At 43.3% G+C, this 23,438-nt stretch overlaps 1 protein-coding gene across 1 annotated transcript in view; it reads left to right on the plus strand.

Annotated features, from left to right (window-relative positions):
- Positions 1-589: 589 nt before the first annotated feature.
- Positions 590-23,438, plus strand: part of foxp2 (forkhead box P2) — a 90,482-nt gene continuing 67,633 nt past the window's right edge. Inside the window, 3 exon segments of the mRNA XM_063905891.1 lie at positions 590-824; positions 9,496-9,562; positions 10,072-10,137. The gene's annotated coding sequence lies outside the window, so the exon portion shown is untranslated.

Below are 23,438 nucleotides of genomic sequence, written 5' to 3' on the forward strand. Positions count from 1 at the left end.
TTTTTTTAAACAATGTTTGCTGGCAGTCACTTTGAGGTCGCTGTATGCAGTTCGTGTTGGAGCATTACGGCAATATGTAATGGTTTGTATTCCTATGGTTCCAAATTGCGGATGTATTTGCATTAAAGCGACTTCACCGTAGTCTCTTTCTAATGAAGTTTCTCAGATTGAGCACCGGGGGCACTTATTTTATGGTCGGAAGGACCGTCCTGTTACCGGAGGGTAACCGGTTCTCTCCCCGACAACAATACGATTCGAGAAACGTCTAACAGAGAAGGGGGAAAAAACCCATGCCGTTTGGAAAAGGGGAAACAAACTTTTAAAAAATGACTTTTTGTTGACATAGCAGGTGCCCTGACGTCACACGGGGTCGCAGTACTCCCAAAAATAACAACACACACACCTCCGCGCACAAGCAAGTGCCTCCCCCGGGGGGGTTTCTAGACCCAAATATACTTGCTTGCTGGGATACAGCTTGATGTGTGTTTGAATCGTAACGAAGAAAAAAAACAAGCCGCGTCTTCCTCGCATTGCGCGTCATTCAAACAGGACTCAGTGTACTGCTTTTCCCTCTGTTGCATTAGTAATAACAGCGGCGTTGACGGGAGACAGCAGGAGAGAGTGTGTGTGTCTCCGACTGCGGTGCCCAGCGGAGGAATATTTGAGCTTTTTATTTACTCTGCAGCTTGTTGTTCATTTCTCTGCGTTATGGTGAACTTGGACAGTCACGTGTGAACATCTCTGCAAACACAGAGGACGACGACTTCGCACCTGGTGTGTCCCTTTGACTTTACCGCGAGGAGAATATACCTGCCATTTTTGTGGTAAGTTTTTCTCCCCATGAGCCGTTTTCTCTCCACACTTTGTGAATTAGGAAGTGGACCGTTGGCCACAAGTTTGTCCCGTGTTATCTAGCCAGTTGCAACTTAACTTGCGACGTTATTATTAACATGTTGCGCGAGGACTTCCTGTGCTTTTCAATGTCCGAGCTGCTGTTGTTTTACATTTATTACCTAGGACTTAGTTCGGCTTCTTCATGTTGGACCTTCAGACTGCTCTGTCCACGCTTTGCCTGCTCTGAACACTGAGCACTGACTTTTAAAAAGCCGCCTTATTGTTTCTTATCTGCTTATTATTTAACCATTAAATTCAGATTATAAATTGTGCTCGCAAATTGTTACACATACACGATTTGGATTCCCTACCAAATGGTAAATGACATATTGTAAAACACATTTTAAAAGGTAGTCTGTTCAGAAATGAGCTGAATTCGGTTAAAGTATTGATAACTGCTCTGTTATAATTGTATTTAACCTACAGCAGTCTTTCAAAAACATAACATGTTAGAGTATTTTTGCAATAATGTCTTATAAAATAAAATAAAAGCATTTTTCTGTAAATTATTAGTGTTGTTAAATCATTTCAGTAATTACCAGAAACCTGACTAAACAATAACCCTAATTTATAATATGAATTGTTATATGTATATCACATAGGACATGTAAATGGCTTTCAATTTTCTTTTCAAAACATCACTTTTTAAAATTCCTTTACTGCCACAAACTGGGGTCCATTATAGTATTTTTTTAATCAGTCATTCTTTTTTCAAAATACAAACATAAAACATAAATCCTGTTCAGTCAAAATGAAATGTAATTAGACTGAAAGCTCGGGCTGTAGTTGTTTATCATAATTAATGCTTTATCTGCATGATCTACGATTATCCGCCTTGAACACCTTACCGTGCTTGCTTGCTCCATTTTTATATTCCATCTTTTTTGTCCAGAAACAAACAGGGATGCTGCTGTCAGAACTCATGATAATCTAAAATTCTAATGTACTAAACAAAACAGTCAAAGCTCATAAAAGCTTCTGTTAAATTCCTCTTTTTTTTTTACTCGTGCAATCACTGGCTGAAAAATCAATAGATGTAACTTTTTGGTAAAGAAAGGCTAACAAGGTAGTGGGAGATGCTGAACTCTCCGGGCCTGTCCTCTGATCAGCTTTCACCCTGGATTAGCTGCATGGACCCTCCTTGTTCCAGCCGCAGGGTGCACAGGTGTTACCTCCTCAGTTATGCAGGTGTGGGCCAGGTCCCCCCTCACTCAGCAGCTCTCACTCTTCAAAGGCCAGGCGGCAATAAATGCCCCTTGTGAAATATGTCATCCACGGTGCACAATCAGCCCCTTTGTTGAAGTGCTCCTGTAATCATTTCTTAAAGCATGCTTAAAACAGTCCCCCTTGTTGCCTTGTTATCGGGGTGGTGTGTGCAGTAAGTCAGGTCACTTGATTTTGTAAAAACAGGATGCATTTTTTTACCCAAAGGCAGTGGGAGCGATGGAGAGAGACTTGCCATTAGTCTCCCTCCAACGCTGACCGTTGTTGGGAGCAGTGCACTTATTACCACGACTCTCCCCACTCTGCGTCCATTTTTTGATTGCTGCATTTATCATCGGGCGGTCGTGCTCTACATTATGGTAATAGGAAAATGAATGTCCTCCACAGGATTAATGTGTATACCCTGTCATACGTTTCAATCATTTATCAATATTAAGATTCCTCTTTCAGCTCGATGAACACTGGTTGATGCATGATTTTGTCTTTAGATATGGAAATTGTTGCGTCCAGCTGAGCTGAAGTAGGAAATGCTTTGCAATTCTTTTTTTTTTAAGTATTATTCGGAGAGTTCTTTGTAAACTTTGCGTGCATTTACTGTGAATACAAAAACGTTTTAAATGATGGCAAATTTAGAGCACAAAGTGGATTTTCTGCACAGATCATATCAATTCTGTTGTGAGTCAGAGTACTTCTTAGGCAATGAAACACTTTTGGATTGGCTTTTGAGTTGCACCATCACCCATCCCCCAACACCTCTGTAATGAAACAGACTGCTCGCTCAACCCTTGAGGTGTTGCTGCATTTGGGGGAAAAATGGGTAAGAAAATCAAGGGAGTGGTGCGGCAGCTTCACTTTCTAAACATCTCACTGAGCTCATCCACTGAACCTACACACTGTGTTTTCATGTGTGGCTCACTCAGCCCTGTTACGGAGCTTAAAGGCAATTAGACGTACAGGTTATATCCCAGTTTACTTCGTAAAAATGTTTCCATGACAACCTCCTTGCAAGTTAAAGCAACCAGAAGTGATCAAGTCCTTTTTTTCCCCTCCTCCCCTTCCCTCCCACTTCGGTTCCCTCCCCCCACCCCCCCCCCCCCCCCTGTAAGAATGGAATTTGTGTTGACAGTTTTGGCCTTTAATGGCACTTTTGTGCCGCGCAAAAGTATTTGTTTACCAGGATCATATACTGCAGGCTGTCGGCTTGGGAGAGATTGACTTCTGAAGATAAAAGAGTGCATTACATGCTTAAGAGGCCACCCTTTGCACTGTAATTATCCACATCACAGTAATGATGTTTTGTGTGCCACTACGAGTCTTGAGACAGCTCAGACTTTTTTAGTTACGCTCTGGGTCACTTCTTAAGCCCGACTCGACGGTGTTGGGAGACGATGTGACTCTTTGGCCGGAGAAATGTGTGCAGGGTGGGGTCAGGGGATGAGGATTAGAAAAGAGATTGCAGGCGGACCACACAATATGTATGTTCGGAGCTATCTGAGCAAAGAACCAGTCGGTGACTAGCCATTTGTTTCATCTGTAGTCCCATGTAGAATCGGTCTCAGTTTATTATTTATGGGCTTCATGCTTGCTTGGCCACGTTTAAAAAGCCTTTGCGTTTACATATTTACTCGTACCAAAACAATCAAACGTCAAAATATCTTGAAAAGATTGTTTTGCAAATATAACGTCATTTTATCCAAGCCACAAAAAGTGTATCTTTTGTCTGGGGCGGATAACTTGCAAAGATGTTAAGATATGAAACAAATTTTTTGGTTTGTTTCCACTGTATTTCTTCAGCGATGTAAGATAATTGATGCCTTCTCATGAGGTTTAGAGTTCACCTCTTGGCACTGGAGTCTTAACGGTGACCTTGTAGTTCAATAGTCTCCTGTTGAGCTGACACTCCGAGCTGCCATGAACTTGTCAGTCTGTTTATCAAATAAGCGATGCACGTTTGATTCACAGTACACATCAGCCACAGACCTTGCTTGTTTTTTTTTTCTCAGCTTTCGTTCCTCGCTGCATGTTTACTTGCCGGTCAGTGTGGTATGAGGGCACGGCAGCTTTTATTCAAGCTAGTCAGATGGACAGTGTCCGGATTAGAAAAAACGTGTTGGCTTTGTCGGTCCTGCACTGCATTAAAGATAGAGGGTCACTCATGGTAAAAGGCAAGGTCATTGTGGCTCAGACAACATCCAGACATCAGCCTGTCAGTCAACCCTCATGTGAGACAGCCCTGTAGGCTAACAGTGGGAGCTAACTCCACCAGTGTTTAAAGGGCCTCTGAAAGGTTGTTTGAAGCTGTAATTAATGACAATACCGGGATATTTAAAGGAAAACAAAGTTCCCTTCTTTTGTCAGTTCAATCCTAAATAACAAATGACAACCAGAGGTTAAAAATAATATGAAATCTTAATTTCTGCATATCTTATCCGAGCTTCAGCCATAGAGGCTTCCGACCAGAACACATCAACACTGCGTAAATCTTCTCCAAAGACCTTTTCTCTCTAAAAAATGTTTATTTCAAACATGTTGTGAGATGGGGAAAAAAAACATGTGGGGTGGGGGGGGGGGGGCTTCGTGACAGTAACTGTTTTTGACAGGCACATTAGGCTGCAGAAAGAGCATCCAGCTCGGGGCTGAGGGCATATGGTGCTGCCTTCTGCCGGCATAGCTCTAGACCAAGTTACAACACTCGCGCAGGGTCACGACTGTCTCAGGTTTGTTCCTTCTGTCTTATTCTTCTAAATAAAAACAGGAGAGGAAAATGGAGGTGGGGGGTTGGTTGGAGGTGGCAGTGTTGAGTGGGTTTGGGTGTTGTACAGTAGTCGTTGAGTAAAGGACAAAAGGAATGTTTCCAGTCGAGCCCTTTGGGCCAGGATGCAATTTGGTCAAAATGTGGAAGAGAGGCTTTTGACATTTCCATAGATGCATCTCTGTTAGTTTGGGTTGTTTCACAGCAACACACCACCATTTTTGTTTCTGGCATGGCACATTTGCTTAAAGGAAGTATAGTGCAGAGATTTTTATCTCCTTTCACCATCTGAACACCCAGCTTGTGCTCTCGGATAGCAACCCCTAATCCTACTCTAAACAATGACCTTGTTTTCACCACATTGGCTCCGTTAGGGTTTTCTACTCTGTAATGTGGAGAGGATGAACTTGGATAATGTGTAGGATGACGCAGGGCTCTGGTCTGAAGACAGCGGATCGGCAGAGGGTAATTACAGGCTACTGTACGGCTCTCTGGATTTTCCCTGGATCACATCTACCGGCCTCCGAGCTCAGCCTGCGTTGCCGCTCTCTGAAAACTAAATAAGATGGCCACAACATATGGAGGCAGCAAAACAATGGTTTATTTTTATGATATTTGATGAGTGGTTTTTAATTTAGATTGTCACTTCTGGCAGGCAGCAGGGCAGATGGTGCAGACTTGAGTGCCCATTAAAGCCTAAATACCTCCAGGCAGCTGTTGGTCATAAACTTTATCTTTTGTAGTTTTTTCATGCATGTTCTTTTTTTTTTAACATGGTTTAGGTCAAGAGGAGTCAAACCTGTTACAACACCTGTTTCTGCATATGCAAATCTGTTGTTTTGTCATTTCATTAGGCAAGGCGAAAAGACAAGGGTCCCTTGTGGTTGCGAATGCGACTGGCACCGGGCCCACTTGGCATGCTGCTCGGCAGAAAGATCCTCGAGGCGGGATGAGGGGAGGGACGAGAAGATGTTTTTTTTTTTGTGTAGCAGAACGCTCGGCAATCGGATGCCATCACATTACAGCTCAATCTGAATGGGTTCCTTAAATTCTGAGACAAAGTTGTCTTGGAATTGAAGAGGGGGCCCATTATCCGGCGTTATCTTCTCTGTGTAGATTTGCAATAAGTGAAAGACGAAAGGACATGCCCAGTAGCCAAAAACTGGCACGCGTGTCTGGCACACGCCTCCCCGCCCCCCCCCCCCCCACCTCACCCTCAGTGTCCTCTTCTCTCCCCCTCCTCCTCCTCCTCCCATCCACATCCCTTCATCATCTGGCGCTCTCCCGCAGCGCTTGCCTCTTAACCACATGTGCCAGAGCCGGGCCTGCTCTTGCTCCGGGGCTAATTGTTCACTGGTAAACTGCATGCTTGTTGGTGGGGGTCTCCCCTTTTTATCCAGGCACACTGCTACAGAGCAGGATGGTGGCGGCGATGACGGCGGTGGGTGGGGGGGTTGGTGGTGGTGGAGGGGGTACAGATCATGATCTCTCCATGCAGTTTATTTTGGCTGTTTAAGTCTGAAGATTGTCGGTTGTAATCCGGCCTGTGCGCTGAATGCAACAAATACACCGTGAAATTAAAGGTTATTGCAGGAGCGTAATGCAAAAGCTCTGTTACAGATTACCAAAGCTGTTTGCGGATCTGGGGAGAATGAGAAGGGGGGGGGGGGGGACAACAGAGTATGCTTTTATTTCCTGTCAGTCTAAGAGTCTCCCTCTGAGAACTGGATTGGTTTGTCATTTTTCCGCAGTTACCTATAATATTCTTTGATTCGCCTGCAGTCCAGTAGTATTAAAAGCCCAGACATTGCATTAAGTGGATTTATTTTTATCATAAATGATTTCCAGATAATATTTCTTGGTTATTTGTTGGTTTATGAAATGTCTAAAATAATTCTATCCAAGTTTCTCAAAGTTTAAATCGGTTTCTTTGAATGTCTTTCTTTTTAATGTCCAAAACCAGTCAGTTTGATAGGATTTAAAACAGGAAAACTTTATATTTTAAAATGGAAATTCCTCCATTTTTTCAGGAAATATTCCTCTTTATTGATGCTATTAGTTGACAACTCAATTATCAAACTAGTTTTCCTGTGGATTGACTAATCGATTTGCAAGCTTATTGCTGCATCCCCAATGTGACGCGTCCAGTCTAATCCATTGTTACTCTTCTTATATTGTAGTCTTTTGATAAGTGCCTTCCTCAGCCTGCACCCAGGAGTTAGACGGATGGAAGACCTGGGACTAGGTGTTGAGTTAATCTCATCTGATAACGGAGGCCCTCCTCATCCTCCCTCTCTTGTCTCTCCTTTATTTCCTCCCCCTCACTGTCCTCCTCCTCCCTCCTCTGCCATGGCTTGGTGGGTCTGATTTGTACTTCTGCTCCTCTCTCTCCAACACAGACGGCATTAAAGCCAGGCCCCACAAGCCCCCTCTGATACGGGAGAGTTCATTAGAGATGTGCCTTTGATGGGCAGCCTTTTCATGTGACTACCGGTTTTTCAAATACCTTGATGTAGAAGCTTAAGAAGGCATTGTGCAGTAAGCCTCCTTTTGATGCGACTTATTTAGATCTGCATAGTAAATCAGGGGGGAGTAAATAACCAGCCAACAGATGGAAGCAAGGAGATAAGGCGCCGGCGAACAATTGCATTTGTATTTTGTTATGATGTTGACAGCAGCTAAAATTCACTAATCTAGAGCCACTGATCTGCATTTCAAAGAAATCTCATTTAGCAGCAGGGAGGATAAAGTTCCTCTCATTGTGTCTATTTTATTGCATTCTTCACTAATTTATCTGGCCGCAGATTTAACGTGCAGGGCTCGGTGCTCGGAGCTGGCCTCGGTGCGGTTGCATAGGGGGGTCTTAAATACTGTGAAAGCGGTTACGTCTAGACTTTGAGCTGAGGGTAATTACACGTCTGACCATGAATAGAATGAGTTTGAAGACTCATCTTTCTTCGGGCGGGCCTGAATTGCTCGACTAACACTGATAAGGAGCATTTGGTCCCTACAGAAATATTGCCAGTGACTTTCCATAATGCCCCCTCCTCTCCCCTCCCCTTTTCCGGGATGGTATTTACTTTTAAGATAAAGTTATTGTGTACAGTAATCTGACTTGTTAGCATAATGTCCTCTTTCATGGCAGGACCCTCCTTTTTCTGCACTCTGGAAGTATTTGTGGTCCGGGTCTTAAATAGTTTATCTTGACTTAGTGCGCGCTCGCTTTATGTAAATATCAGCCTATAGCATTATTAGGCCTTCATGAATACTTGAATGCATTTGCCATATTTATAAGTTGATAGAATTTGCCAGTGGTTTTGTATTTGGCATAAAGGTATGTGTGGTATTTGTAAATCCCCACCAAGTGGAGGTCATACAGACTAATAGCATTTCTAATTCTTTCCCAGTGAATAAAATATGACATCAGCCCAGAGGTGTTGTGATAGTGAAGTCTGCTCGACAGCAAATCATTTAAATAAAGGTGCATGAACTTGAAATAATGTTTTATATCTAAATTATGTTTTCTTCAAGGCGCCGTTACAACTTCCAACAGCCAAATATTTCCCAAATCTCATAACATTTTAAAGATCGTATAACAGAGCTATATTTCCCAGTAAGTAAATGCACAAAACACAAATAAATCATACAGTTTTATATGTTTTTCAACTTGTCAAACCTCTTTTTATGCCTGTTTCCCAAACACACAGTGCATTGGTTAGTGCCCACCCTAAACCCTCCCTCCCCCCCACCTTCAACCCTCCACCTCGCTCTATTCCGAGCAATCTGTGCAACATTTTCCACAAACTCAAAACAGTGAAAAATTATAGCAGTTGGCATGTTTTGTTTTCAGCTGTGCTCTCTGCGCGCAGGGCTTTTCGTACAGTTCAGAGAGCACATTCCTCAGGATCCAGCAGTCGTCGGGTTGCCTGTAGGGGTCATTGGAATTCTAGGAGAATAAAGGGGAGGAAAAAAAAGTATTGAAAAGGAAACATCCAGGCCATTTTGTGCACCTCATGCCCTCAGTCGCAGGAATTTGCAGTGGAGAATTAATATTATTTTTCAGCTATTGCTTCAAACTTAGTATATATATGCAGTAAATATGTCCACGGCGATCTGTAGCAGTATTCCTCTAGCTGTGTAATTAACACAAATATCAGTACTAATGGTCTATAAATTACACCGACGCCACACATCACGTGCACGTTAGACGTAGAAAGCTGAATGAACCTACATTAGAAATCAATCGTGTCAGGTTAATGGTGTGATTTACTTGGCGTTGAGAGCTCGAGCCTCCCAGGCACTGCAGCTTTTAACTTGAGAGCAGCGTGTGTGAAAGGTGCAGGGGGGGTATCACTTTTACTGTACTGCCTGTTTGTGCATGCACTCACACACACTCACTCACACACACATAAACTCAGCAGAATCCAGGTGCACTTTGTTGTTTCAAAGTTTATTGCTTTCACCTACGAGCCATGCACACAATAGTTATGCAAGCCACAATCTAGCCCACACATGTCCGCAGCAGCACTCAATGTTTGTAGAGAACATATAAAATAAGAAAAGAGATCAGTATGTCATGAGGAGCTTTCCACTAATGATATTCTTTCTGTTTTATCTCATCTCAGATAGCTGTCATCGCTGGACTCCTTCCACTCCTGTGACGGACAACAACAGCAAGTTCTCTCCCTTAGGGTGAGTGTTTAAACATGTCAGAGAATCCTTCATCAGCGGTCAAATTAACGTTTGGCGTCTGCTCAAAACTCTTTTTAAGGCATTTTTATTATCAAGCCTCCAACTGTGTCTGCGGTTGTTAGCCTTTCTGTGTGTTTGGGGGATTGTAGCGGCTAGTGGGGGTCAAGGGGGCCCCTCCGTTCCCCTCTCAAACGTAACAAATCTTCATCTTGTCTACCTTGATAGAATTCCCCCTCCACTGGGCAACCTTTCAGTTGTGCCTGTTTGGTTTTCACACCCCAAGGATTTTCAATCTACTCCAGCTTAGAAGTTATGATATGCATTATGGCCGACAAATGTGCGCTCGGATATCTGTTTTTCTATTTCTTATTTACTTGTCTTGATTAAGATTTGTAGGCGAACATAGCAAGGGGTTATATTAGCTGCACCTGGTATTTATCACTCTAAACTGGATTGCATTGTTCCTATTTTCAGCGCAAACATTTCTTTGCCCTTTTGTTTTTCTCCAGGATGAAATATGCACACTGTGCGCCCGTAGAAAACAGCAGACGACACACACTGTAAAGACCAAAGTGGTAAGTGGAAGCTGTTTACATTGTCCTTTCATGCCCGGTGTTGTGTTTTTTCCCCCAGATACATGTGTCCACTCACTGTAATGAGCCACGACAGCACTGAAATTACATAACAGCAGAGCCAGGTCTGAGGAAAACGTACCTGTTAGTACACGGATTCATGCATTCAGATCCGTCATAATTAAATTGACGTCTTAAGTAGTTGGGGTGAGGGAGATTCATGTCGTTTTCTAGAAATAACTCATTTCCAGGACAGATATTTGTATGCATTTCTCAGGCAAAATGTTGTTTTAGCTGAATAATAAATCAAATACCATCAATTAAATAGTTTTTTTTTTACTTTGACATGATTAAGGTAGCTCCTTTTTTCAGAGCTAATGATAGGAGATAGTGTTTGTCACCTGGTCAGTCCACAAATGAGTGTGAGGAATCTCAGGTCACGTAACGGGAATCGCCAATTACTTCTCCATCGTGACGAATGCGGCCATTCTATCGATTAGATCTACACACACACACACACACACACACACACACACACACACACACACACACACACACACACACACACACACACACACACACACACACACACACACACACACACACATTTTTCATGCAGTGATCGCAGGAACAAACACCATAAAACTTCATAGTTCTGTTTGGAAGTGTATATATTAAGCATGCTTAGTGAAGACTCAAAGGAGTGGTGTGTGTGAATGGTTTTGCGACAGGTAGGTTTCCTGAACTGGAACTAAATAATCAATCATTGCTGTTGGAAATATTTGTGATACGTCTGCCTGAATACTCAACATTTTTGATTTGAAGCCTGGAAACGTCTGTTGGTTTGCTTTCAATCCAGAGCATAGGTTAATTCCTGATATTCTACCCCGTACCTCAGGGAGGAAATCTATTTATCTTAGGACACTTCGTTGAAATGTGATCAAAGCTACGGACAGGAAAAAAGATGCTGGGTGGCTTGGCAGTAGAACCAAGTCCACCTCCCCAAGAGTCCTATCTTTCCAGAGAGTCCAGATTTCCTTTTCCACCAAAAAGAGATTTAGATATTTCTTCTTAATTTGTCTAGTATTCAGTTAAATCTTCAAAGATGAACTCTTACTGCATATCTGCTGGCCTAAAAAAAAAAAAAAAAGTCCTTTTAATCATCGCAAAAGTGTAAGAGCTCCAACACTGCAAGCCATACTTCCAATGTAGACATATATATAAATCTACAGCAATTAGATCTATCTCTGGCTGCTTTAGAGAGACTGAACAGCCCTCTGCTTGCATTTCCAGTTTGAAATTGATTTCTTGTCAAAGATCAGAGACCTCTTGTCATTCCACTTCCAATCCTCAAATGGTTTCTCTGAGCCTGGTGCCTGTGAGTGGGCAAACAGGGGGAACCTCCACGGATCTTTACCCTGGGCACTCGGGAGCCACCGAGGGGGTAGAGGCGGAAATCAAAGGGACTGGGATCATTCCCCATTGGCGGCCTCCATTGTCTGGCTGATTTGGGATTGGTGGAGAAGGTGGGAAAACCTGCAGGGTGGAGCGTGGGGGTGGATGGAGATCAGGCAAAGAACCCCCCCCCCCCCTCCTCTTTTTCTCCTAATCTTTATCCACCATTAACCCCAGTGCCCCAGTGTGTGGCTGAGATCAGGGCCATTGGTCAATCCCCCATTCACAGCCACCCAGAATATTTTAAAGTTAAGCCCCATCGCTTAACAAAAAAAGTCTTACTCATCAAAGGTTTACTTTCCCTCTCTTCCTTCCTTTCGCTTTCGGTCCCAAGGATCTGCCGCAGCTCTCCAATGCACCCTTCCCTCTACGGTCCGCTGTTTTGTCTCATGCAAGGGGGAAGGGGAGAGAAGTTTTGGAAGTTCCACAAGTTTCCATATTTCAACTTAATGAGGTTTGGGGTCTGATAGTGCCGTGCTGTGAGCAAATTGGAGCAAAAGTGGATTGAGCAATGATGTGCTGCCCTTTGCTGCTCTCGGGGATTATGAGCTGTCCGGTGTTTGAATAGACCCCGGGATTTTCCTTACACTCCTTCCGCAGGGAAAGATCTTTCACACCTGTGATGCTAGTCAGGACGCTCCACATGCAAACCATCACACATTGAAGATATAACGTGGCTGAGATCACCTGCTCCACTTTTAGACGGTCTCTCTTCTTCTATATCGCTTCTCTGCGACTGTCAGGTATTTATTTCCCAGGTCTGATGAGAATAAAAATGACACGGGGACACAGAGCAGAGGATGTGGAGATGCAGGGCAGACGCTGAGGAGTGAAGAAAAGAGATTGCATGGAGAGTGTTTGTCCAGAGTGCACAGTTGCCATGAGAATGGAGCTACAAAGCTGGGGGGGGGGGTGCGACTCGGCTCAGAATGAGTATTGCTGTCAGTCCTTAAGGAGAAGATAAAGAGGCTCAATGAGGCTATTGATCCTCGTGGCTGCCTCTCTTTCTCTCTCTCTATCTTTTATCCAGTTGTTTCTGTCCTCATGCTATTTTCCAGATGTTGAAAAGATACATTCCCATCAGCAAAGTCTGCATACTTTGAGGCGCCTCTTCTAATACTTTGTATATGAGCACCTCATATTAGAAATGACTGATTGAAACTGCTGCACCTTAATTTCCTTAAAAAACGAGCCGGGATCTAGAGTTTCACGTGTTATTCTTTCCCCCCGATATTTAATTGGAGAAAGCTTGGGTGCGGAAGTTGGACTCCGATGGCATCTCTCCAAGAGCCAGAGATTATTGTGAAACCCAACCTGAGGCAGGCATGACATCAGAGCGGCCTGACACCGGTTTGAACTCCTCATTTCAGGTGGGAAGAATTACGAGCTGCTTCACTCGCAGGTGATCGTGTCCAATGAATCGGTCGCACACAGGCGCGCATTCTTCTCCCAAGGTCTAAATGCTGATTGTCTTGACAGATTGAACTCGTGTGTTATCACCAAACTGTCACACAGACTCATTTTTCAACCTGAACACACAGCGCTCCGTTTACGTTAGCCCTTCACAGCCCAGTGTTTTATAGGGATATTGTCATTATCGCATAAACTAAATGTACTCTATTTTAACCCGTCTGATGAGCTCAAATACAGTGCACTTTATCTTACGATGTGAAGGACTATTCAAAGCTGAATTCAGGGTATTTTTTTTAGATATAAGGCTGTACGTTATCCACAGACATTAGCACCTCTGTTGTTTAACTTAGCTTAAATACATTTCTGCGAATATATTTTGGGTTAATATCGGACCTACATTGTTATTTCAAACTTTTAAAAAATGTAAATAAGATTTTCTTTAGTTTCATGTCATTTTTTAAAATGTTTTTTTCCATATCAAGTCTTAATTAGTGTCTAATTGTGACTTTCTTATTGAATTATTTTGAAAACAACCTTTTTTTTTTTATTGTTTAACATTCTTAAAATTCCTTCATAAGATAGTGACTTCCTCCTGTTGCTCCCACTCAATTTTTTTTTCGTAAAAAGTTTCAAATGCACTCGGTCACAGCCACTGAGAAAGCTTTTACTCCAGAGGCAACGAGCCAAGTCCTTTGTTCGTAATGATCACTTGATCGCCGGCTGAAAAGGGATACAGGCGGCGGTGAAATCCTACAAGAGCTCGGAATACTGACTTCCTCACCGCCGAACCACAAGCCCAGACAGTGCAACTGTTACTACCTGGTTGGCAATGGGCAGATGCATCTGTGTGTGTTTTTCCTCACACACACACATACACACACACACACACACACACACACACACACACACACACACACACACAGCATGCTCGATTTGGGTCACCGAGCTGACAGACAGTGGAATGTGAATGTGTGTATATTGACAAACTCTGCTGCACCCTGAATGGGGTTTGTGATTACACCTCATCATCCGTGGTGCATCGGTCCTGTCCCCGGCCACCTCCGCCCTCCCTCCCAGATCTCTCACCTTTCACTCCTTCTCCCCCCCACCCCCACTCCAGTGCCTCATGGGCAATCATGTGGTCACACTACCTGACTCCTCGCTGCTCAAGAGTGCAGTTGACAAAAACAGCCCGAGGCCCGTCATGTGGAAAAGATTCAGTCGGCACACAGCATACATTCTGACCCCCCCCTACCCCCCAAAACCCTACAACTCCACACTTTCTCCCACTGAAGCACCAGGGTGTTTCCTTCTCCTGCTCACCTGTGAAGGGAAGTAGCACGGCGTTCCTCTTTGTGGCCGTTTCATACAGCCAACATGTGCACACACAAGCGTGTAGGGGTGAGTGTGTGTGTTTTTGTGTGTGCTTTCGTCAACCCCCCCCCCCCCCCCACACACACACACTCTCAGGCAGTTTCTCTTTGTCAGTTGCTCTCCTCATGTCATGTAACATAAAGCTGGCAGTCAGTGAGAGCTCTCAGCTGTCAGTCAGCCCGGTGGTCCTGGCCTGTCGAGCTGCTCACCTGTGTTTATTGGACAAGACCAGCTTCTCTCTACACAGGGAGAGCACCTTGTCCACCCCCCCCACCCCACACACTTTTTTCTTTCCCTCTCCAAACCTTTCTCCCTTACTTTGTTTGTGTCCATTTCTATCACTCCCTTTGTCTATCTACCTCACTCTTTCTCCCCATCTCTCAACACAATTGTATTTATCTCCAAATACATTTTTTATTCCAGCACCACCTTCCCTGCCAGTTCTTCTCCACGCTGTCCTGTACAGTTTATTTTCTCTGGCTTTCTTCCCTGCTTCTCCTCTTTTCTGCTATCCCCGCTGTCCGTTTTTATTTGGTTTTATTTCGGGACCTCTTTGTCAGTCGTCCAGTTGAAAGCCACGACGTCTCTTCGGCGGCGGCGGTGTTCATCTCTTCTCTGCACCTGGCTGAGCACACACCGCCGCGAGACCACTGATTGAAACTTGTGTCTCAAAGTTGCTAATGTTCACTGAAGCATTATATTGTAGATAAAGTAAATAAACTAGGGTACCATGGGAGAAATCTCTGGAATAGACTGCGGTGATAGGTCATATAACACACACACACACACACACACACACACACACACACACACACACACACACACACACACACACACACACACACACACACACATAGGCAGCCTTTCTTTCATCACATACACACATAAACAGGCGCACATACATCAGGTGAAGGTATTTTCTATGGCTCAGGAATTTAATGTTTTTTGAGGAGCTCTCTAGAAATGTAGTTGGATTCAGGAGTTCTTATACGTCAGTCCATACGGTTAAAACTTTATAACGCAATGTCAGTGACTTCTTTTGCTTGGTAGCCATACTCAACCAGATAGCTTTCACAGATTTCCAGGAAGTCTTCTAATTTGAACTTCTTCTGTCCACGCCTCTTTCCCCCTTTGCACTTCTTTCTTTTCAGAAGTTCTTTCAACCCAATCCATTTCAAATGATTTTGGTGGAAAGATTCATTAGCTAGAGTTAGTATGCATATTTTCTTAAATGCGATGGCTGACTCTTTGTGGCTCCCGGGGTTTTTAAAGCGGGGTCCGCTGAATGATCCCTCAGGTTAGAGTACTAGCGAAGCAGCAAAAGCCACACATCGACAGAACCCCGGTATTATACAAAACTCCCTTGTGTTCGTCTGTGCTTCCATTCTGCGGCGTAAAGTGGTATAGGTGACATGGTAATACATTTGCATTGTGCCCAGTGATAAATACTCTACCAGGTCTTACTCACTCCGCTGCCTCCGAATGTGTCCGGACAGCGCCTGCATTGTCAAAGGCGCGGGGGTCATTCAAAACTCACTCTCCCTCCTTGCCGCCTTTTGTCAAATATTTCTGTGCGGGTGATAGTTTTCTCATTTATTTAGTGAATAGTCGGCGGGCGAAAGAAGAAAGAGAGTTTTTACATTATGGAAATGATGGAATGGGTTATAATCTCCCACATATTCATCACGGCAGACATTGGACCCTCGTGATACCGTCCTCCATTTGGCCATTGTTCCGGTTCCCTTTTCCGCGTACTGTTCCCCTCAATGGGCAAAGCAGGCTTTAATCCTGTCCCTCTTTGGAATGACAATGTTTACGAGCTATCATTCAATAAGGAGCCAGGAGCCTGACACACATCTCTGTCAGTAAAATGCTTCGGGAATGTGTGCTACAAAAGAAAGGTATTGTTAGCTTCTGAGGATGGGATGGAAGGATCGGATAGTTTCCTTTTTTCGTAACCACGTTTTACTTTTCCTAAACCTTTTCTGGAACGTGTACATTACAGTAAAAAAAAAATAAGCCCTGATCAAGCCTTTGGATTTTGCCTCTCTACACAACAACACACGGACTTGGCAATGTTGGGTAATTATTGCCTGTAAGTAGGGATTAGGGTTGTGGATGTTGACAGTGAATTGGCTCTCAGCGCGAGTGTTTAACACACCTTTGTGTGGATCAGACACATTCTTGCAAAGAGTGAAGGTTTCTGTACATAACCACCCCCCTTCCCCCCTCCCTTCACATCACCCTTGTCACGTCTTTAGAGTTACCCAATAAACAGCGGCTTATTTTTCTCACTCTCTTGTGAAAGGATATTGAGCGAGCTAATGAGATTTCTAAATATAAAGACAAAAAGAAAAATCCATGAAAGCGAAGATGTTTGTCTGGCTTTATTTTCGTCCGTTTCCTTTGCTCCCTGCAAATTGTTTTCCCTTCAAAGTCTTGACAGCGTTAGGGATTAGTGCCATAGCTGCTACCAATCATTAGTGTGTTTTCATCATTGTGCCATACCGCAACCAACACCACCACCCCACCCCCCCCCCCAGCCTTACCTCCTGCGTGTGTCTCCTGCCTTCGTGCCAACCAGAAATGAAAAACAATCGTAGCGACCTCCAGCGACCCCTCCTGACGCGCCGACAGTTAAATGGTTTGTAAGACGTTTAATTAGCAAATGGTATAATCGTAATTCATCTCATCATTAGATGTATGATATTAAGTGAATTGCCTCCCATGGGGCCCCGTGTTTCACAGATCAATAGATTTAGATGGAGCTTGAAGGAGGGGGGGGGGGGGCAGTTAAAACACTCCTGAGTCCCCTTTCTATGAACACATGCATTGTTTGTGTGATGCACCATGGTGACGTTCGCTCATTTATTTATGCAATTAGCTTTTTATATAGGTTTAATTATGCAAATCTATAAATCTGCACGAAGCAACGGCCGTATGTGACTTTTTTAAAATGGATTTCCAGCTCCTGGGTTTATTTTGACGGTGAAAGGACATAAAACAAAAGACAAGGTTATGGCACCGCACACTCCTCATCGGCAGAGTGCTTGCGTTTGCACTCGGGGACACTTTGTTGGTATCGAGCATTGTTTGAAGGCATTGTGGAGATTGCTAATGTGGCGTGTACACCTCTGAGGCTCAGTAGCCTGCAGCTTGATATCGCCTGTATTCCCAATGTGAATATGGCTGAGTGGTGATCGGGGACTTGCTGCACCACAAGCTGCTATTCACTGCAGCCGGCACCACTAGCCTGAGTTAATTGTCCATTATCTGCTATTATCTAAGCTCTACCCCTCTCCGTCTCTTTTATTCCAGCCGTCCCCACCAGTTTCACTCCCCCAATATGCTCTATCCTCTGCTTCTACTTTTTTTTTTTTTTTTAAAGCTACTCTAGCAACCTCATACCAGTGTAAAAAGCCAAGTCCTGGCAACTGCGTTCAAATAGTAATAATGATTCCCTTTGTTCCTGAGGTAGCTCAAACAGGATTGTGAACATGAAGTCAGCAAAGCATAATGTTCATTTCTTGTCTTACCATCTCCCTGCTTGAGTGGGAGGTGCTCTTATGTCAAATATTCCCATCCAGAGTATTTTCTTGAAAATTATGCAGATGTACAGAATACATTTGAATTCCATTTTTTCATACGGTGTTTTACATGATAACAGTGATATGTTTGACAAGAAATAAATCTGATTTTGCATGAATAAATACTATTAATTGAAGTTTACACAGAAAAAAAACTCTCTCCTTTTTTAATTTGAAAGGTGATAGATCTATCTGCCGAGGTGTTTGAAGAGTCCTCAGAAATTTCACTTGATGGCACTGTTTTCCTTTTTGCTCCCGCTGAAGCAACAGGGCATGTATTATGTATGCCAGGCACAATGTGAAAAGCCGGAGCTGTGCCACAGATATGTGCGTCTTTCTTTCTCTTCCTGTCCCCGGGCACCGAGGAACACCGACAAACAATAAGATCACACACTATACTATTTTTAAAAATCATTACAATTCACATAAAATGGTTGAAAAGCAACCTGTAGTTTATTAATGTAGTTTGTATTTTGGAATATTTTCATTTTTTTGTCTGCTTTCTTTCCTTTAAAATAGTTGAGGGGTTTCATTCTGCACGAAAAATATACTGTATCATTTAATGTAAATTTCAACAACATAAAAAGAACAAAAATCTGTGACAATTCAGCAGTTTAAATTAATTAAAAAGGCACCCCTCCTGTGCTGCCAGGCGATGCTTTTTAATAATTACATCAACAAGATGATACAAACTATAAAGCCTGGAGTGTTTCTGCGGTTCATTTCAATCTCACACCTTCCTCTCGACTACCACTTCATATAGTAAGATCTTCACCTGCAATTACTCTCCAGAAAGTACACCCCACCCCTCTCCCCACACACACACACACACACACACACACACACACACACACACACACACACTTTCTCATTCATGCATTTTAAAGGGCTTACATTTTTAGCCGCGTTATAGTTTGGAAATAAACACAAAGTCAAATTCAGATGAAAGGGGAAAAATGGTTGCCCTTTGTCCATTACTCTCCCTGCTGTCTAATGGGGAGGGGGGTGAACAGAGTCCAAATAGAGGTTGGATGGATGGTTTGGGGGTGTGTAGGGCGGTGGGGGTCAAGATCATATTAAGTGCTCACAAAGCAAATGGCTCAGCATTAGGAGGTCTGGTGGCCCTGCCTCCTGAGCGGCCTTTAAAGACGCCCATACATCACGGTGAAAAATAACCTGCGCGCGTCATAAATAAAGGTGTGCCACGTGTAATTGAAGCTCGTGCATGGGGGAGCGCGGCTGGAGATGAGAAATGGAAATCTGTGTACTGGTAAATAGATAATCACACAAAAGTAATTGAGGTTTTCAAACCCCAATCTAGTCTGCCAGCATGAGCTCGTTTGCATGTTAATCACGTCGGTGATTTCCCCTCATCACAGGGAAGTCCGCACACACTTCCATAACCGGCTTTTAATTGCATTTAAAATGTCACAGAGGTGGAACACATGTAATTTAGCCAGAACAGAACTGTGTCCAAATTAATGGGTACTACTGAGACGCTCCATTGGACAGGGTTAGAAATGAGAGAGGCTGTCCATTGTTTGGGTCTTTATTAGAGAGTCTTCCATTGATAACATCTCCTTTTTTGAAGTGTATATCAAGACTTCAAAATTAAATCTGACAGGCATTTTGTGAACGATTCAACACTACATTGTAGATGCCAACTTCTTGCAAATAAGCCCAAATGGATGGACATCAAAGGACGAGACCACAAAGCCAAAGTGTTGGGGTTTTTTAAGCGGGAGAAAGAAAGGGAGGAATGGTTTACTTTTCTTTCATCACCAGGTGTTCTTTGGCGTATAAATTACCAAGATGATGTTTCCATAAAACTGCTTAGAGCACTCCAGAGAGGGGAAACCTGCAAAACAGACCTATTTAATTTTTCATTGAGGTGGACCATCAGGAGCAATAAGCCAATATTCCTCTTCCCCCTTTTTCCAGATGCCGTCTACACCACTGTATCTCACCAAAACCCTAGCCCCTCTTACTTTTTTCTTTTCAAAAAAAGTTCTGCCGAGACCTACATGAAAGGGAGGAACTGTTGAAATGTTAATTTTACCATCTGCTGTCGAGGCCTGCTACCTTTTTTTTTTTGTGTGTGCATTTTTTTCCCCATGCCTTCTTTAATTCCCAGTAGTTCTGTTCTGTTTCATGAATGTGCTGCTATTTTGGCTGTTTGAAGTCATGGGGTCTTTGGGAGCATGGCTTTGACTGGCTGGAAAATACAATGCCACATGGTGGATGGTGGAGACTGTCCATTAGCTTCCTGTTTAAAGCCAGTCCCTCCTGGTAACCCCACTTCTTATACCAGTCCCAAGGCTCCAGTTACGCTCCCATGCCCACCTCCAGTCCACAGTCTGTCAGTCTCTGCTGCTTACTCGGACTTGCCCTTGCTCTCTCTGCTTCCTGAGTGCGCCCGTCTTTGGGGACCTATTTAGTCTGTTTATCTTAATGCTGAGGATTTTAATCACTCGTTTACAAGACCCCTAGCACCTTTAGCTAATCAAAGTCTTCTCCCCCCCCTTTCAGCACACATTATTGCTCGATTTCCAGTAAGCTCAATAAATCCCAACAAATCCCAGAAAGAAATGAAATTCTCGTGTTTCTCCCGTCTTTTCCTGTCTTCTCATCACAAAAGTTGACACTTTTAAAAAGTATATCGCCAAGTTTGCTGTGAAATTTTTGCCAAATGGATAGATTCCATTGTGAGATTTGATAGTTGGCAATTAGGGTGAGACATCCTGTGTGCAGAGTTGCTTAGCATTTTCCTTGGCCGGGACCTGATTGTTTAGTCTGCTCTCATTGTGAGCTGTTTCTGAGCTGCAGTTGACGGTTGTTTGCAGAGCGCTGGGGGAAAATGTGAGAGGGGCCAGTGCCTTTCTCTATTTATTTATTTTCCCCGTCCTTGGAGCTGGAATCTGATTTGTGTTCATGTTTCTCTATTCTCTCTGAGCGGTTTTTAAGTGTGGCTGCTGAAATCTAGACTCTGTATGACCTCACTGCGCGGCCTGTGTTTCATTAATGACCAGCCCTGTGGTTTGGGGAGAGGAATATTTTTCATATGACACCGCCTTGCATTAGCGCGCAGCGGCAGCTGCACAACCACAAAACCATCCAATTTTGTGGCTTTGAAAGGTGTGAAAAGTTCAGCTCCCTATAGCAAGCATTGCATTTATAATTACAGTCAGTGTATGCAAGAGCGTATGTGTGTCAAGGAGCGGAACTACTGAAGGCTTGTAAAAGAAACAAAAAAAAAGGTCACCTGCTAATGAAACATTTGTCTTTCATTCTTTTTGGCAACTCGTGAAGTAAATAATGGAGACATATTTCAGAGTGAGACGTTTACACTTTACAGATTCGACATGCTGCGCCTAAGAGAAGCCACCTAAAATAACAAGCAGGAACCCAAAGTGGAGTAGGTAGCATTTTGACAGCTTGATTCATTTGTAATAAATATTTCTTTTCAGGACCCTTACAGCCACTAATAGAAGCAGCTCTTTTTAAGTTTTTTCCTTAGTGCCACATCTGGCATACGAGGTATTTCTCCGCAGATTGATTGATTTCCCAGGCTTTGTTGGAAGCGACTCACGCGAGCCACACAGCAATTGACTAAGAAGCATGCAACAATTCACAGACACACGTAGCAAGCCTCTGCACCCCTCCCCTTCAAGAAAAAAAGCCCAGACACTAGACTACTGTAGCTCTGGTTTGTACCTTGCAGGATATTGAATATCCAAAAGGAAACCTTAGATTTGTCCCGTCCGAAAACAAAGAGCCGTTGTGCTGCCGCCCTCCTCCTTCCCTCTGCCTCTCATCACAACGCAACAAACTTTTTGGAATACACAAGATAGCATGTATATATATTATTTTAAGATAACACCAAGCCATTCTTCATGGTGCACTCCCAAAGTCCTGGCAGCATTAAGTGTTGTGTTGTCAGCTTGAAGGCAGGAGGTGGAACAGGGAGAGATTGAGGTTAGTCACAGAGGCTGAGGGAGAGTGAACAAAGGAGAAGATTACCTAATAGTCCTGCTATGTATTTGAAGTGGAGCCTGCTGTTTGTTTGGGGAGGTTCGGAGCTGGATGTGCAGGGAGATGTCTCACAGGCAGCTGATGGGTACTTTTAAGCTGTCAGAAACATCCCCTTTGCCATTTGTCTTCCTGAGGAGACGGCAACAGACTCCGACAGGGGGCAAAAGGCAGTACAGAGAGAAAGTTAATGATGTTTCCCAAGTTTGCAAAGTATTGAAAACATTGCCTCCAAGTATAATTGGGTGACTTTGTGTAAATTAAAAGTCAGCCATGATGAAAGCTTGACAAGTGTTTTTAAGCCGCGGATGCACGCTCCACAAACTGTTTTCGGGGCCTCGTCTCTAATGAGTCTGCTCCCTACTTGTGTGTGTTTGTACACAACAGTCTCACAGGTTGTCACGGAGAGTAAAGTTCCACATTTTGTTCACAGAAACAGATTCCTAAACATCATCAACCCGGTGTGAACTACTTAATTACATGCCAAGACTGCGTCACAAAATTGAAACGGGGGTTCTTGTGTGCATCTGCGAGTCCTTTACTTAATTAATTGTATCCTTTTTGTAGATTAACCCTCATTAAAGAACACATTAAAACAAAGTGCGGGGAAAACATTTCTCGCTAAAAGGTTTGCGATCCATTCAGAATCCTGTTCAGTTATCGATTTTTCAATACACTTTTGGATTTCTTAAAACCATTTTTTACTAATAGTATGACCGAGGTCACTCTGTTGATGCATGGTGTTCTGAATATAATTTTTTTTATTACACAAATTGCAGTGATTTCAAGCAACAATTACAACTTCTCTGAAATCCCAACCAGCCCTTTTCTCTGCTTTCGTAAATTGTACATCTATTCCTGTTTTCAAAGTCATCAGCGATTGCTTTTTTGCCACTCAGAGTACTGAACATAGACAGCTTTTAAAGGCAGTGAGTAGGTATGATAAGTGGCTCAATCCTTGTACCAAAGCATTTTTACTGAAGGTTTAATAGCTCCTGTATAATGACTTATAATGTATTCTCTCCAATTGCAAATTTCCTCTAATACAGCCCTTCTGCGGCAGCAAAAAAGTCCATCTGAATATTATTGTGACCTGCTTTTTAAGAATACAAATCAATGGCATGATTTTAAAGTAGTTAGATTCATACTTTAGTTGTACATTTCCCCCAATGCCAAATGGAACGGGTGCTTGTACAACTGGAATAGCTAAGCAATTTCAAGTAGTGACATCATGGTCAGCTCCGAGTCAAGCGAATGTTTTAGTGTAAAATACAAGCGTTCATCGGAACATTTCTGCCTAGTTTAAACTCATTTAAAAGCAGTGGGCTTATGAATCATCTTGCTGTTCCCATTTAATGGAACATACCTTTCAATGACAGCGTGTACCGGCACATCATCATAGTGAAACTTCCAAAGTTCCGCTTAACTTGTTGCCGAAATAGTTTC

The sequence above is a fragment of the Eleginops maclovinus genome, chromosome 17 (genome assembly GCF_036324505.1).
Source record: "Eleginops maclovinus isolate JMC-PN-2008 ecotype Puerto Natales chromosome 17, JC_Emac_rtc_rv5, whole genome shotgun sequence".
NCBI lineage: Eukaryota > Metazoa > Chordata > Actinopteri > Perciformes > Eleginopidae > Eleginops > Eleginops maclovinus.